This window comes from Erinaceus europaeus, chromosome 12 (assembly GCF_950295315.1).
Source record: "Erinaceus europaeus chromosome 12, mEriEur2.1, whole genome shotgun sequence".
Lineage (NCBI taxonomy): Eukaryota > Metazoa > Chordata > Mammalia > Eulipotyphla > Erinaceidae > Erinaceus > Erinaceus europaeus.
The window spans coordinates 17437403-17455288 of NC_080173.1; the positions used below are offsets into that span (position 1 = coordinate 17437403).

The following is a 17886-nucleotide window of genomic DNA, read 5'->3' on the forward strand; positions in this document are numbered from 1 at the left end:
ACTAGTTTATCTTTAAATGGATAAATGAATACTCCCCCCTCCCCCTGCTGCCCAAGGGGGGGGGGAATGTCTTCTTAATAGGGGCTTGTAACTCTTAGAACAGGTATAAATGTCTGTAAATGCCAGGTGGCCATGGTTCGAAAAGATATTCCGTGCAGGTATTTTTGTTCCGTTATTTTGTCTCTCAGTGTTTGAGGACAAATAGTTCAGGCAATAGAAGTGTCTATATTTATTACTTAGATTGCATAACTAAGACTGTTTGATAGCTTTAAAAGGACTCACCTCCCTTTTCCTTCTGCATTTTGTGTTACATCATAGAAGTTCATACAGTTTAACTTAGCAGAATAGCCATCTGACAGTGCTCTTGTCTGTATGGCGTGTTAACTGCTTCTCCATTCTCATTTACACGGACTATCTATTGCTTTTAGTTAATTACCCAGCTTAACCTAAAAAGTAATTTTCTTACGTGATCCTATTTTTTGCTTTCTTATACAGTAAATGCTGGATTTTTATTTCTCGTGTATCAGTGTCTCCCTTGGCTGTTATAAAAAATTCCCGTACATGCAGATACACGCATACATACACATGTACTATACACAGTCAGCACCTGTCAAAGCCTGCCCCTCACCTTTGTGGACTTCCTTTTGTTACTAACACCTTGTAGGTGCTGTTGTATTTTTATCTTGGGCCTGCTCTCTGGTATATTTCCTGTCCAGCATTGGTTACATTTGTGCTCAGTTAAGAGAGGGCTCTGGGGAGCCATTGTCAAACCTGTGTATCCATCTCAATTCATTAAAATATCCAGGGAGCATGGCCACTGTCATTGAATCGCTATGTCTGTCACTCCCCTGGCTGCCTCAGCCCCTCTAGATGAGAAGCGGACCGCAGTCCCATGCAGTAACAAAGAAAAAAGGCACGGAAAGGATGCCCATTTGTCTATGAAAGTACCAGTGTAAGACTGAATAGGCTCAGCTTCAACCTCAGTCAAGGAATGTACAGTCAGGCACTCCCAAATTGGGGAGGAGAGCACCGAGGAAGCATAGCAACAAACATGGAGCTACTGAGGCTTCTCTTTTAAGGGACAAGGAATATTATCATAGTAAAAAAAAAAATCCATTTAAGTGAGCACACTGACTTAGAAATACCATACAGTGATAATTCTTTTTAAGGTGACTGACATAGAAAGTGCTTTTTGTTGTTGTTGTTGTTGTTGTTGTTTTAAGGTTAAAAAATGTATTTGGAGTAGAGTGTCAGGTGTAAAGGTCAGGTGCAGCATAATGCGCATTCACTCCAAGAGTCAAGCAAATAACCTTGGCATTTAGGACACTGCCTTTTAGAACATGAAATTGTATTTTGTTGTGTGTCTTTTTTTTTAAAGGAGGACTACATTAAAGGGTCACCTATTAGCTGTGTTTTTTGCTGTCTTAAACTCAGCCCTTCTGTCTATTAAAATCAAACCACTGTGTAAACATTCCAGTGTTGTTTTTGGTCTCCACAATGGCCACGGGGATCAGGTTTCACCTGCCTGCACATCTTCAAGCAATTAGAGAAATTAGTGTGAAGCCATTTCACATTCAAGGATTCAAGGTCTATGGTGACATTCAAGTCCAGGAGAAGTCGAAAAGGGAGAGAGAAAGAGAAGGCGGCCCATAAGCATGGCTTACCATTCCATGGCCCTGAGCAAACAATTTTTCTTTTAAAAATGGTAGCTCTTTAATGATATTATTAAGGGGTTAGAAAATCATATATCAGAAGTTGTTCATATCAGAAAAAAAAACCCAAAAGTCATTTAATTATACTAATGAAGGTCTTTATACATGGCAGATTTTTTTTTTTTTTTCCCTCCTCCAGGGTTATTGCTGGGCTCGGTGCCTGCACCATGAATCCACCGCTCCTGGAGGCCATTTTTTTTCCCCTTTTGTTGCCCTTGTTGTAGCTTCGTTGTGGTTATTATTATTGCCCTTGTTGACGCAATTCGTTGTTGGATAGGACAGAGAGAAATGGAGAGAGGAGGGGAAGACAGAGAAGGGGAGAGAAAGATAGACACCTGCAGACCTGCTTCACTGCCTGTGAAGCGACTCCCCTGCAGGTGGGGAGCCGGGGGCTCGAACCGGGATCCTTATGCTGGTCCCTGCGCTTTGCGCCACATGCGCTTAACCCACTGCGCCACCGCCCGACCCCCAGATTTTTTTTTTTTAAATAAGACTTCTAATGGGCCTGAAAAATAGTGTTGCTGTTCTTTGCATCACATTGGTAATGACAGCATTCTTTGTAGAGGGAGAACATATTTGATCACTTAGAAAGGAATTTGCATTTCACTTTTACATGGTAAACCCCCCCCCCCCGTTCCGGATAAGTGTAACAACAGCAACACAGAATATTTAGTTGTTAGATTTTTTTAAATAAATATTAAAGCAGCCTTTTTAAATGTTTGAGGGAGAATAATGCCAACTAGATCATTTATACCCTACAGCAATAATAATGATAATAATAATTGGTTCTCACACATCAGATGTATATAGGCATGATAGAAGGCGACTTTTTAAGTTTTTTTTTTCAATTTGATATTTATTTCCTTTTGTTCCTCTTGTTGTTTTATTGTTGTAGTTATTGATGTCGTTGTTGTTGGACAGGACAAAGGGAAATGAAGAGAGGAGGGGAAGACAGAGTAGGGGAGAGAAAGATTCACTACCTGTGAAGCGACTCCCCTGCAGGTTGGGAGCTGTGGGCTTGAACCGGGATCCTTATGCCACGTGCGCTTAATGCACTGCACTACCACCAGACTCCCAACTTTTTAAGTCTTAAAATCCAGTAGGGTGTTTGTTTTGTTTAGTATTTCTGTTTGTAAATTATTACTTTGCTATCTTGTTTTCATGAGGTAAGCCCTAAACTAACGATAGCTTTTTAAAATTGGTAAGTACCTTTTAAAATCCAAATTTCACTGTTCATTTATGATGCACAAGACCGGAGGGGTTAAGTTTAGACATCCTTGGTGGCTTCACAGGAAGACCTGGGGTTGTAGTCCTAGAGGGTGTTTGCACTTAAGAGGACTATCAGGCCGAGTTAGAAGATGGAATTCTGTTGGCCTTTAGATGATGCTACCTGTTCCTGTTCTGTGTTTGTTAACAAATAGCTCTAAGCGCAATATGGTTGGGAGAATCACTTTTTCATTATAAGCACTGACTTTAATTAAACTAAGAGGCTTATTTTTAGAAAGAAGTAATTGTGTGAATCTAAGAAAGTTCTTGCAATAATTCCTTTCCAGAATTGCCCTAGTAGGCTTCAGAGCTACTCAACGCTGAGCAGTTTCTGAAGGACAGAATGCATTTTTCTATTTGTGTGACCATGACTGGAGCATGCATGTTCATTCACTAACTAGCCATTTTCAGGAACTGCACTGTTTAGAACTCTCTCCTGCAGAATTGGCTTTCCTGACTGCCCACTTGCATGGTGCCCAGGCTATCTTCAGAGCAGATGCAAGTGAGGCTATGAAAATGCATGGTCCTGGACATGGAGTAATATCTGTCTTTGCCCCCTGTTCTTGGAGTGGATGCTAAGGCATCATTTGCAGCGTTTATCGTTGGATTAGCCAGGTTTGAGAAGATTTGAATGGGATACTCCAGCCCTCTTGAACATGGAAAAGCTGGCTTGGGAGTGTTGTAGGGCTCTGAAGGAAGGCAAGACAGTAAACCAGATTTCCTCCATCCCCTCCTCCCCCTCAGCCTACTCCTCTGTTTCTATGATCTGCCTTTTGAACTGTTTTTGTGGCTGATCAGTTCCACCTAATATGCCTCTTGATTTTTGCTATTGTAATACTCAGGCGACATGCTGTTCTCTTCATTTTTATAAGCTTTAGATGCTTCTGCCTGTCATATTCTGGCGGTTTATCTTCAGCGTCTGGATTTGCTTTCAGACTTGAATGTCCATCAAGCTGCTGTTGCTTTGAATGTGAGATCAAAAGAAGATGAATTCCAGTGAAAAATTTCCTTCTATGAAGAAAAGATTGGGGCCTATGTAAACATCCCACTGACAGTTCCCAATGAGTTATTTTAGCCGAGTATTAGCACCTGGATGACAGACAGTCCAGCATTCCACGCTAAATAACAAATCAGTTGCTTCTGTGGCAAAAGAACATTGCCACAACAGCAATAACATTTGCAGAAAGAATCCTTTTTTTTTTCTTCCTTCCCCTCCCTTTCTCTTTTCTTCATTTTTTTCAAAGTGAATATGGCTGCAAAACTCCTCATTCTACTTTTCAAGCTGACTTACTGTAATTTCTGTAGTTTACTTTTTTTTTTCTTTTTAGTATTTTTCAAGTTCCTGAGGAGATACAAGACAGGACTTTGATAATTAGTTTGGGGTGGGTTAAGGAGTATTCAGGCAGACAGGGTAGGTGTCTGGAGATAAACAGGTAGTTTGGTTGACTTTAGAGAAGGGGAATGTGAAGGAAAAGCTGTAGAGAGGCAAGATCAAGGGTATCTCCCTGGAATGCAGGGATATATATGTGTGACAAAACCCTCTAAAGTCTGCAGAATCTGATTTTCTTTCTTCCTTCCTTCCTTCCTTTTTTTTTTTTTTTTTTTTTTTTTAAGCATCCTGCCTGTGTAAATATCTCCAGAGTAGGTTTCCCAAAAACCCTGTCCTGTGTGTTTGTCAGTGTACTGAGCAGCAGCATTTGGCTAGGCTTTGGTTTCACCAGGGCACACTTCTGGTGCTGTGTCTCTGCTTACAGACCTGGACCTCTGTGGATATGTGCAGCATTCACAGATTGCTTTTACATACTCGATGCAACTTTGAAAATTACCTCCAAGCTCCAACTGATCTCTCAACTTTGAAAGTGAAGAACTGCTTGAGGAATTCTTGTGGTTTTCTTTGTCATTTAGTGAGAGCCCAGCCAAGCTACTGTGGAGGCAAGCGTCCCCGGGGTTGCCTACAAAGGGCAATGTTCCAGTGTGTTCTCTCCTCCAGTGTGCTTCAGCCACACACACAGCACTTCCTGTTTATTCAAACATCTTTTTTTTTTTTTTTTACCACTCGGCAACCCCCCCCCCCCCCCCCCGCGCTTCACAGAAACAGCCAGAACCCATCTACAGAAAGAAGACGGAAATCCAAAGGCAGACAGTGCGAGCTCACTCCGTCAAACTCTTCATTTTCTCTGTAAGTGTCCAGAGGAAGAAGAGGAAAAAAAAAAAAAAAAAAAAAGGAAAAGGAACGCTTTTGCTGGGTTAAACTTTTAAACTAGGGATCTGCTCCTGCGCATTCTCTGAAGGGCAAAATCAGATGAGCCTATTTGTTTGTTTACTGCTTCTTCCCCTCCCCCTTGCCGCCAAAGGCGGTTCTCCTTTTAGAGATTTGAGAGCATCGGGTTGTTCTAATTCCTTGTGGATTCATTCTTGCTTTCCAATGTATCTTCAGCTATTAGCAGCTCAGTTAGCAGCCGTGTATCACTGGGCAGTTTTCCGGGATGGAAAGTTGCTGCCTCTTGCTCTCTTTTTCTCTTTCTCTCTTCACTCTCTCGCCTTCCCTCCCTCCACCCCCTCCTGATTTGTGATCCTGTATGTGTTGCCTTCTTTTTCCTTCTGTTGTCACAAGTAGTAATAGAGTACAGAGATGGTGCCTTTGTAATCCTGCGTCCGCAGAAGTATCCTCTGATGTTTGCATCGTGGCACTGTCATTTGCAAATTGGTCTTGATGATATTTGTACCAATTTCATGCCAATAAAAGTCAGACGACTGAAACAAGCGCAGTCATTATCTCATTCATATTACTATTGTTTAAACGGAGTGGGCTGCAGAGGGAAAGAGAAAGCCCGCCTGACTTTCTGAGATGGTTGTTAACTTTGATGTTGGGAGGCTCTTTGCTGAATTCTCATTGTGGATAATTAGTATGGCAGGGGAAGCCCTAGGACCCAGGCTGTTGCTTTGCCCTGTGTAGAAGTGCCATGTGATTGCTTTCTGAGCTTTTTTCTGTTTAAATGACTTCTTCTTTTTTTTTTTTTTAATATATGGTTTGACACATTTTAAAAGGGTTCCACTTTTTCTCTGTCTGATGTCCTTGTTCCCCTTGCCTCTCTCCTCTAGTTTTGTTCCCTCCCCCCACCCTAGACGCCCAACTTAAGTGTAATTGGTAAGCTGGGTGTTATCATTTTTTTTCTTTCTATGTATTGGTCAAGGAATAGACGGGAAATGGAAAATTAGCTCTTGATCTTAGGGGATTTGTTACTACTCTGAACCTTGTTTGTTTGTCTCTAGACTAAATATCCTGAAATTTTAGTGTCTAAAATAGCATCTAGTAGAATGGAGAAAGGAATTTGCTTCTAGTTGTTCAATAATTTCTAAAAGAAGAAACATTTAAATAAATCTGTGTTTGGGGTGGTGGTGGAGGGGTGAGAGGTAGTGGTGGTGATGAGTGTATGTGTGTGTGTTGCTGTGCTCGCATACTTAATGTTCAGAAGTTGTTCTACTTTGCAAGAAAAAAAATATGTTTTTGACTGCCTTAAGGACAGTTTGTTTAACAGTAGGAGTAATTGCAGGGAAAATGGAAAGAGTGACTGAAGGTATTTACTCAGATGTTAGTGTAGGTGTGGGGGCTGAAAACTCAGTGTGGGAACAGTGGGCTGCTTTTCTTGGTATCTCAGTCTATTTGATGACCATCAAATTTCCCAGCTCACTGGTTTTGTTTTTTCTGGACGGCATGTTTGATTATTTATCAGAAGGGGAAGGGAGTAGCTGAAGCAAATAAACATGTGACCAAGTTCTGTTTTGTTTTCCACTCACAAAGCCCTGCCCTTTAACAGATATACAGAAAATAATAAATGCATTGTGTTATGATAAAAGGAAATGCTATGCGTCACTTTTTTGAAGGCAAGTGAATTAACCCTTAAGTTTCAGAATGCTTTTATTTTCAGAGAATTTGTCAGGGTTTTTCTCCTCCTCCTCCTCCTCCTCCTCTTCTTCTTCTTCTCCTTCTTCTTCTTCTTCTTCTTCTATGAATTAATCTATTGATGTATAAAATTTTATGGTACAGAATTTCCCAGGATTATTTGTTCGGTACAGTAGCTATTCTAGATGGTTTACTGAGCTGTGCCTGTGTTAGTCTTCTACTTTTATGGTGTGTGTGTGTGTGTGTGTGTGTGTGTGTGTGTGTGTGTGTGTGTGTTTAAACAGTGATCTACGGGGTAGATTGGTAGCTCTTACAATTTTGTTGAAAGCTATATTTTGACATTATATCTAAACATGAACAGGTCAGCTAGAAGAAAATGTGCCAGATCAGTGTGTGCTCAGCATAATATATTCTGGAGCCAACTTTCGCTCCTCTCCTTAAGGATGTTAGGCAGGTACTAAAGCACAAAGAGTTAACGTACACACATCTGTATTCTGCAGAAATAACTTTCCATCTTTAATATTATGTAGCACCTTTGGGGCAGTTATTATCTCAGCTCAAGTCCTCCAGAAACCGAGGGAAACGTCTCAAATCTACATCAAATGTAGATTTGAAAAGCAAATGAAGAAAAAAGATTTTGAGGACAATTTTTCAGTGGAGTTTGTATGACTATACAGCTATTCTGTGTATGGATACACTGGCATGTGCACATAGGGGCTTTCTTACTGATAACACTTAAAAGTGATAGGCATGAACCTAGCACAGTGCCTGACCCAGTCATACCAAGGTCTATAAATCATAGCTGGAAATGCCTATAGTGCGTTGGAATGTGAATTGGAAATATGCACACAGAGGGATTCCCTCTCCATTGACTATATAAGGGAACAATGCAGCAGAGGCTCAAACACTGTCCAGCTCTCACCACCATTGCCCAGTCTGTATGTAAATGGAGGGATGGAGGGGAGGGGGTATCTTTGCTCTAGAAAGATGGCCTCGTTACAGTAGCCTTCCCCCTCCTCTGTTGTCCTTTCTAGTGACTCTCCAAAAGGCAGTTGCTAGATAAAATCATACTTTGTACTTATATAGAGTCCTTTGTCTGCAGAAATCAAAGTGCCTGACTAATGCTAACCCATTAGTCCTCAGAACACCCTTAGGGCATAGGTCGGTTGCAAAGACTACCCCACTTTTGAGGTGGGAAAAATATCCTGTAGTTAAAATAGTTTACAATTTCCGGGTGTGTCAGTACTAATGATCAAGTCAGACCTGGAAGGAGTATGATCTAAATGCCATGAGAAGCATTTTTCCTGTGACACACTCAGCCCCAACCACAAGCAGTCTCATGAGAAAGTGTTTTACCATGAGGAAACTGGGCTGGAAAATGCAGCTAGTGAGCTGGTTGGTGGTGGTGAGAGGGAGGAGCTAGTGAGGTGTAAGCATGCTATATTTTAATCTACTTAAGGTCAAAGTTAGAATATGCATTCAAAGATACAACAGGAGCTGAGGTTTCTTTTTCTTTTTTTTAATTTTTATTTTGTTGCACATTAACTCAGTATCATCTTCATAATTTGACTTTGAAAGAATCAAGTTAGTTCTTTACTTACTGGTTATGCAAAGTGAGTCAGTACTAGCCCTCTAGTTGTGTTCTTTGAGGGCAAAACGTGTTGGACTGTTCTGTTAACCCTAGATGTCATTGTGCTAGTCTTGAATTCTCTTCTTTCTTAGACCTCTTCCTTATGACCCTACTAAGCATGGTAGGAAAAGAAAAACAAAACAAACAACAAACTGTTTGTCAAGAGTGAAACCTATTGAGAAGAGTGACTATTGAAATGTTTTTGGTTCTAAGTTTTTCCAGAAGTCTCTAGAGTAGGGTGATAGTTTTTCAAATACAGTTTGTTGGTTGAAACTTAAATACAAAGAGTAGATTTGCAAAAATCAATCCAAAATGATTTTTTTTAACTTGTAAAGGGCCATAAATAATATAATTCCAGTTTTGCTAAAGAAAATTATTTCTCCACTATGGAAAGATAGAAACAGGCTGAGGGTGGTGGTGGTAGGGGGTCATGGATCAATCAACCTGCCAACACCCATGCCCAGCTGAGAAGCAATTACACAAGCCAAATCTTCCATCTTCGTACACCAGAAAAAATTCTGGTCCAGGGGACCTGCTGGTGGTGCACCTGGTTAAGCACACACAGTACTAAGCACAAGGACCTATTCAAGGATCCAGGTTCAAGCCCATGGTCACCACCTGCCAGGGGGAGGGGGTGAAACTTCATGGGGGGTGAACCTTCACGAGCAGAGAAGCAGATCTGTAGGTATCTATCCTCTCTCTCTCTCTCTTTAAAAATTTATTTATTTATTAATAAGAAAGAGAGGAGGAGAAAGAACCAGACATCACTCTTGTACATGTGCTGCCAGGGATTGAACTGGGGCCTCATGCTTGAGAATCCAATGCTTTATCTACTGCACCATCTCTTGGACCATACTCTGTCTTCTGTCTCTATCTTCCCCTCTTCTTTCAATTTCATTCTGTTCTACCAAATAAAAAAAAAAGAAAGAGGAAGAAAGAAAAGAAAGGGAGGAAAAAAGAAAGGGAGGGAGGGAAGGAGGACCGAAGAAAGGAAGAGATACTAGGGTTGGTACATTTGTAGTGTGGGCACTGACCCCAGTGATAACCCTGGAGATGAATGAGTGAATAAATGAATAAATAAATAAATAAAAATAAATAAATTTTTGTCCATACTCAAGGGGGTTAAATGTTAGCGGAAGATGACCAGAGGCTGTGAACTCCAATTCCATCAGGACCTGGAGAGACAAGATAGAAAAAAAAAGGGGGGGGGAGGACACTCAGAAGTAATAGGTGTGACTAGAAACGAAGAGAAGGCAGGACCATAGGGAAAAAATGGATATATATATATATATACATACATACACATGTATATGTATATATATATATATATACATACATACATTTATAGAAATAATAGTCAACCCATATCTATGATCTTGGGAGGACTACTGCAGTTTCCAATGGAGGAAATGAAGGCACAGAACTCTGGTGATGAGAAATGTGTGGAATTATGCCTCTGGTATTTTATAATTTGTAAATCAATATTAAATCCAAATACTAATAAATTTTTTTTAAAAAAGAAAATTACTACTCTAGACATAACAAACTATGAATACTGACAATGTATTTTATTTAGGTGATTATGTCACATTTGCTTGTTTTTATTTTCCCAGTTCATTTAGGCAATTCAAGCTCACTTTTCTTTATCCACGAGCTTATTACATTTATAATTAGTGAACTTTTATAAAGCACTTGATGGAATAAGACCTGTTCATTAGATGACAGGCCAGAGTCTATGCACTCCATTTCTATTAGTTACAATGTGGGACTAATATTTCCTTCTTAGAGGTGGGGAATGGGAGGCACAGAGAGGTTAAGTAACTTGCTCAAGATCACACAGCCAGCAGGAGCTTGGATTCACATCTAGGCAAGGTTATTGGCGGTTTCTTAGTAGCTGTGTATGCTCCTTCTGTTATATATATATATATATGTGCAATTTTAAACAAACTTCTATTTCTTTGTAATGGCTGTGATTCTTCTGAGGTCAGTAATTCCCCCAAATTCCCGGAGAAGCCATACTTCTTCATGTTTGAAGACTCAAGTTCTACCTTGGGCTAAACTGTGGTTGTGGACCTTCCAAAAATCACTGAACACAGATGTCTGTCTAATGAACAGCTGAATTTTTTATCTTTTAAGAAAATATTTCTGGTCTCTTGATCAGAACAATCAAATTTCTTTTCCTTTTATGGCATTTATATCTGTAATAGAATATATAATTATCTGCATTTATATAAAAATAAGATAAACAATTAAAAATAAATTGGAGAATACCTTCATGGTAAAATTATGTTTGAGCATGACTTAGGTAAGTGGATATATTCTTCTAATTTCTTTTATTTTCTTTATTTTATGATTATTATTTTTAACCAGAGTATTGATCACCTCTGGCTTATGGTAGTGTGAGGATTGAACCTGGACTTTGGGGCCTCAGCCTCGAGCATAGCCATTCATTCATTATGTTATCTGTTGTTAAAATTCGGCGGCTCTAGCTGGCCGGGCTAGCTTCACGGGCGGGTAACAGAGACGACCAGAGACGTACGGCTGGGCAGGGCTGTATTTCTTTATTCAGGAACGACAATTCATAAACTAAGACAAACTAATCACCAAACAGAACTCTGCTGTCTCTTTTCTCGCTAACTCTGCAACTCTCCCACTTGGCCCCGCGAAACTAACTGGACTGATCCAATTCTCTTGGCGGGGGGGGGGGGAGAACTAGAACAACCCAATGTAAAGCATACAACAGTTATCTCCACTACCCTTATTTTTTTCTTTCTTTTAAAAAATTTTTATACTAATGATTTAATATTGATTTACAAAATTGTGAGAATCTAGGAGTATAACTCCTTACCATTTCCACTACCAGAGCTCTGTGTTTCCATTCCATCCATTGAAAACTACAGTAGTTCTCCCAAGGCCAAGGCATGGGTTGAGTATTATTTCAATAACTATCAATATTTATACATATTTGTCCATTCTTTTAAGTAGATAGTTCTGCTTTCTCTTCTTTTCTGAGTCACAACTATATCTGTTACTACTTCCAGATGTCCCTCCTTTTTTCCTCTTCTCTCTCTAAGTTCAGAGCCCTCTGGTCATCTTCCCTTAATAACTTGTTCCACTCTGGGAGTATGGACCAAAATTCTTTTTTAAAATTTTTTTATATTTATGTATTTATTTGTTTTCCATTTTGTTGCCCTTGTTTTTTATCGTTGTTGTAGTTATTATTGTTGTTGGTATTGATGTCGTCATTGTTAGGGGAGACAGGTTCGAGCCACCAGCTCCCCACCTGCAGGGGAGTCGCTTTACACACAGTGAAGCACGTCTGCAGGTGTCTATCTTTCTCTCCCCCTCTCTGTCTTCCTCTCCTCTCTCCATATCTCTCTGTCCTGTCTAACAATGATGACATGAATAACAACAACAACAATAATAATTACAACAATAAAAAAGCAACAAGGGCAACAAAAAGGAAAATAAATAAATAAATATTAAAAATAAATAAATAAAAACCCATCATATCAAGCAAGCAGTTGTATGTCCTTGTGAATGGAAGAGCTTCAAGTCCATGTATTTGTGGATTAGTGACCATTTGGTTGTAAGTTCCCTGAGGTATAACTGGAGGAATTCTTACGGAGACCATATGACTTTTGTCATGCTGTGTTAACTTTCTCTTTATATGCAGCACTTAGAACCCAGCCAGGTGGGGGACAGGCAGTGGCATGCCCAGTTGAGCAAACATGTCACCATTCACAAGGACCCAGGTTCAAGCCCCCACTCTCCACCCGCAACAGGACTCTTCGTGAGCTGTGAAGCAGGTCTGCTAGTGTCTATCTTTCTCTCTCTGTTTCCCTTCTCTTAGTTTCTTCTGTCCTATCAATAAAATAGAAAGGAAAAAATGGCTACCAGGAGTGGTGGATTTGTAGTGCCTGCACCAAGCCCCAGTGATAGCCCTAGTGGCAATATTAAAGCAAAACCTGAAAACAAGACAAAACAAAAAAGCCAGGTAGTCAGTGTTTGGTTATTACTAGCTGTCATTTTCTTCTTCAGTGCCATCACTATCAATGCCATCATACACCCTATCAACAAAATTTAGCCTCCAGACAGCCATCCCTGCAGTATCATTCTAAGAGTCAAGACAAGACCTTTACTGAGATTTCTTGAAGTCAGAAAGAGCCATATTTGCTCAAGTGATTTTGCCAGTGAACGGAGGTAGAACTCAGTTGGGAATCATCTGTCTGCTGTTAAATAACTCACATAACCCTTTTTCCTCTGTTGCTGGGAGCAGCCCCCCCCCACCAAAACAAACAAACAAACAAAAAAAAGTCCAGTTTATTTTCACTTCTTGAGAAAAAAAAAGTTCAGGATATAAAAATAAATAGAGACCCCACCTGCAGGGGAGTCTCTTCACAAGCCGTGAAGCAGGTCTGCAGGTGTCTATCTTTTTCTCCCCCTCTGTCTTCCCCTCCTCTCTCCATTTCTCTCTGTTCTATCCAACAACAATGACATCAGTAACAACAATAACAACCACAACAATAAAACAACAAGGGCAACAAAAGGGAATAAACTAATAAATATTTAAATATAAATGAATAAAAATTGAAAGTCCTCACCATCACCATACTTGACTAATTAAAAACTTACCTCTTTAAAAATAAATAAATAAATAAATAAATAAATAGAGGGTTATTAGGCAGAAACAAGAGGGGGAAAGGCAGTCTTTACAGCAAAAGTAGGTGCTAATACACCCCAGAAGGGCTGGGAACAGGGAACCCCCAAAAGAGGGAGAGACTTAACTGCATCAAGGAAAGGCGATCCTTTGGTATCTCTAGACTTTCCCTTCCTCTTGGTTGTGATTGGTCAGGTCAAAGACTGGTCAGTTCAAATATATACAAGTTGGCTTACTTGCGTTTTGTTTGCTCAGCTCAGATTATGATGAATAGGCACTGCTAGTTGCTTGCGATAGGCCCTGATCTGTCATGTGACTCTCACCAGCTGGGTGTTCTCCATCTTAGTTTGTTCCTTCATGCTGCCCCATAGTTCCCTCCATGCTGGGCTGATCCCCTACTTCTACCACGTCATTCCCTCCTCTGTCTTGGGGGCTGTTAGTATATAATACCCGCAATGTACTTTTCAGAGATTGAAAGTCACTGCTTTAGATTTAGAGGATCTCAGCACAAGATGTCATGATTGTCTGAGTGTCTGTAGTGAGAACAGCTAATGTTTTGAGAACACTACGAAATAGCAGTCTTTGCTTCCCACAAAATGTGGTGTCTTATATGAGGCAATAATACTATGTATTGTAGTAATAGTTTCCATTGAGTGTATTTATCTTGTTCAGGTACTGTGTTTAATACTTTCCAGACAAGCTTCACATCATTCTTCTTATTCAATCTCTTTGTTACTATAGCTGTTAACTGGGTAAGGTGGTAGCTCAAAGAATATTATAAATTAAGTAAGTAATGTATCTTACTATTTAGTAGTTATCTGGCACTGAACAATCAAGATTTCGCAACATGTTTATCTTCTTCATCCCTAGTGATGAAGGACCAGAGCAGTTTGAAGAATGTAGTTATTCAGAGCACCTAGTGGGGGTTGTATTGTTATATGGGAAATTGGGGAATGTTATGCATGTACAAACCATTGTACTTACTGTTGAATGTAAAATATTAATTCCCCAATTAAAAAAAAAGAATGTAGTTATTTGAGAGATATAGTAGAAAATTTGTTGTGTGTGAAGCCCTGGGTTTGAGCCCAAGTACCACATGAATGGCATCCTGGGAGCTGCACAGATGGTGAATATTACTCCCTTCTTTCTTCATCTCTCTAAAAAAACAAAGAGGGGCCAGGTGGTGGTACACCTGGTGGAGTGCACATATTCCAATGTGCATGACTCGGTTTTGAGCCCCCCAGACGCCACATGCAATGGGAAAGCTTGGCGAGCGGTAAAGCAATGTTGCAGGCATCTCACTCTGTCTCTCTCCCTCTCTGTGACCTCCTTCCCTCTGGATTTCTGGCTGTCTCTACTCAATAAATAAATAAAGATTTTAAATTTTTGAAAAGAATAAAAACATTGAGTTCAGGAGACTGCTCAGGTATGGCGCATGCCTAAGTCCCTGGGTGTTTTCCCAGGCAGCATATAAATAAAAAGGATAGTTAATGCCACACTACTAGAATGATTACTATCAAAAAGTCAGGAGACAGCAAGGCTAAGTAAGAATGTTAAAAAATAAGGGGGTACCTTTGTACACTATTGTAGGACTGTAAATTGTGGTGCAGTCACTATGGAAAAGAGTATGTAGGATCCTCAGAACAACATGAAAATAGAATTACTGATTGAGCGGTTCCACCTCCACATGTGTATATGAAGGAAATCGTAAAAGTTTACCTGTACCCATGATTATCACTGCATTGCTTACAGCATACAAGGCCAATATGGAAACTATGCATTGTGTATGTATGTGCCTTTATGTATGTATTTGTGACAACACGGATGGAACTTGAGACCATTTTGCCAGATGTGATAAGCCAGACAGAGAATGAGAAATATGCCATGACTTTACTAATACGTGAAATTTAAAATAGTCATATTAACTAAAATGCAGGAGATAGATTGATGTCTATCAAGAACTGGGGCTGGTGGAGGTACTGGGTGAAAGCTACCTGAAGCTGCCAACTTCCACTTACACAATAAGTAAGTTCTGGAGGTATACTGTACAGCATGCTGGCCATAGTTATCAGTGTTACATTGCATTCTTTTTTTTTTAAAAGATTTTAAAATATTTATTTATTTCCATTTTTGTTGCCCTTGTTGTTTTTATTATTATTGTTGTTATTATTGATGTCATCATTGTTAGTCGTTGTTATATAGGACAGAGAGAAATGCATAAAGGAGGGGAAGACAGAGTGGGAGAGAAAGACAGACACCTGCAGACCTGCTTCACTACCTGTCAAGTGACTCCCCTGGAGGTAGGGAGCTGGGGGCTTGAACTGGGATCCTTACATTGGTCTTTGTGCTTTGCACTACCTGTACTTAACCCTCTGTGCTACCACCCAACTCCCCTACATTCTTTTTTTTTAAAAAAATTTTTATTTATTTATTAATGAGAAAGATAGGAGGAGAGAGAGTAAGAACGAGACATCACTCTGGTACATGTGCTGCCAGGGACTAAACTCAGGACCTCATGCTTGCGAGTCCAATGCTTTATCCACTACACCACCTCCAGAATCACACAATGTTACATTACAATCTTGAGAATTACTATCAGCGGACATCTGAAAAGTTCTTATCACATCTCCAAAATGGTAATGATGTGAGGTAATAGATACTAATTAAACTTAGTGAGGTGACCATATAAAAATATAGAGGGAGGCATATCTAACTTAGATGAAAGAACCCAAAACCCCAGTTTTTATTTATTTATTTATTGAGGAATTAATGTTTTACATTCGACAGTAAATACAATAGTTTGTACATACATAACATTTCCAAGTTTTCCAGTTTTCCATATAACAATACAACCCCCACTAGGTTGTCTGTCATCCTTCTTGGACCTGTATTCTCCCCACCTACTCACCCCCACCCCAGAGTCTTTTACTTTGGTGCAATACGCCAATTCCAGTTCAGGTTCTACTTGTATTTTCTCTTATGATATTACTTTTCAAATTCTGCCTGAGAGTGAGATTATCCCATATTCATCCTTCTGTTTCTGACTTATTTCACTTAACATGAATTTTTCAAGGTCCATCCAAGATCGGCTGAAAATGGTGAAGTCACCATTTTTTATAGCTGAGTAGTATTCCATTGTGTATATATACCACAACTTGCTCAGCCACTCATCTGTTGTTGGACACCTGGGTTGCTTCCAGGTTTTGGCTATTACAAATAGTGCTGCTAAGAAAATATGTTTACACAGATCTTTTTGAATAGGTGTGTTGGGTTCCTGAGGATATATCCCCAGGAGAAAAATTGCAGGATCATAGGGTAGGCCCATTTCTAGCCTTCTGAGAGTTCTCCAGACTGTTCTTCACAGAGGTTGGACCAATTGACATTCCCACCAGCAGTGCAGGAGGGTTCCTTTGACCCCACATCCTCTCCAGCATTTGCTGCTGTTACCTTTTCTGATATATGACATACTCACAGGAGTGGAGTGGTATCTCATTGTCTTTATTTGCATTTCTCCGACAGTCAAAGACTTGGAGCATTTTTTCATGTGTTTCTCAGCCTTTTGGATCTCTTCTATGGTGAATATTCTGTCCATGTCCTCTCCCCATTTTTGGATGGGGATATTTGTTTTCTTGTTGTTGAGTTTGGCAAGCTCTCTCTATATACTGGTTATTAGCCTCTTGTTTGATGTATGGCATGTAAAGATCTCCCGTTCTGTGAGAGGTCTCTTGGTTTGGGAAGTGGTTTATTTTGCTATGCAGGAGCTTTTGAATTTGATGTAGTCCCATATGTTTATGCTTGCCTTAGTCTTCTTTGTAATTGAATTCATTTCAGTGAAGATGTCTTTAAAATGTATGCGGAAAAGAGTTCTGCCAATATTTTCCTCTAAGTATCTTGATAGTTTCTGGTCTAACATCCAAAGAGACTGGGCACCTTTGTCAAAGATTAGATGTCGATAGGTGTGGGGGCTTACTTCTGGGCTCTCAGTTCTATTCCACTGGTCAGTGTGTCTGTTCATGTTCCAATACCAAGCAGTTTTGATGACAACAGCCCTATCATACGATTTAAGATCTGGGAGCGTGATGCCTCCAGTTCTGTTCTTTCTTCTCAAGATTCTTTTGGCAATTCTAGGTTTTTTCTGGTTCCAGATAAACATTTGTAGCATTTGTTCTATTCTCCTAAAAAATGTGGTTGCGATCTTGATGGGAATAGCATTAAATCTGTATGTATCTCTGGGTAGTATATTCATTTTGATGATGTTAATTCTTCCAACCCATGAACATGAAATATCTTTCCACTTCTTTGTGCTTTTTTCAATTTCCTTGAGTAGTGACTCATAGTTTTCAGTATACAAGTATTTCACTTCTTTGTTTAAGTTTATTCCTAGATATTTTATTGTTTTTGTTGCTATAGGAAAAGGAATTGATTTCTGGATTTCATCTTCTTCCAACCTAGTGTTTGCATAGAAGAATGCCACTGACTTTTTAATGTTAATTTTGTAGCCTGACACCTTATTGTATTGCCTGATGATTTCTAAAAGCTTCTTTCTTGCTGGATTCCTTAGGATTTTCTGTGTACACTATCATGTCATCTTCAAATAAGGAGAGTTTATCATGTCATCTTCAAATAAGGAGAGTTTGACTTCTTCTCTACCAATTTATATGCCTTAATTCTTGCTCTTGCGTGTTTGCTATGGCAAGAACTTCCAACACTATGT

The 17886-nt window shown here is 39.7% G+C and overlaps 1 protein-coding gene across 12 annotated transcripts in view; it reads left to right on the forward strand.

The window, feature by feature from the left end:
- Window positions 1-17886, forward strand: part of FOXP1 (forkhead box P1) — a 495633-nt gene that overhangs the window by 262675 nt on the left and 215072 nt on the right. Inside the window, exon 1 of one of the 12 annotated variants that reach the window (XM_060202874.1) lies at window positions 5047-5157. The exons of the other annotated variants lie outside the window; for them this stretch is intronic. The gene's annotated coding sequence lies outside the window, so the exon portion shown is untranslated. Of the gene's footprint in view, window positions 1-5046; window positions 5158-17886 lie in introns of those variants that run through there. 12 annotated transcript variants of the gene reach the window in all.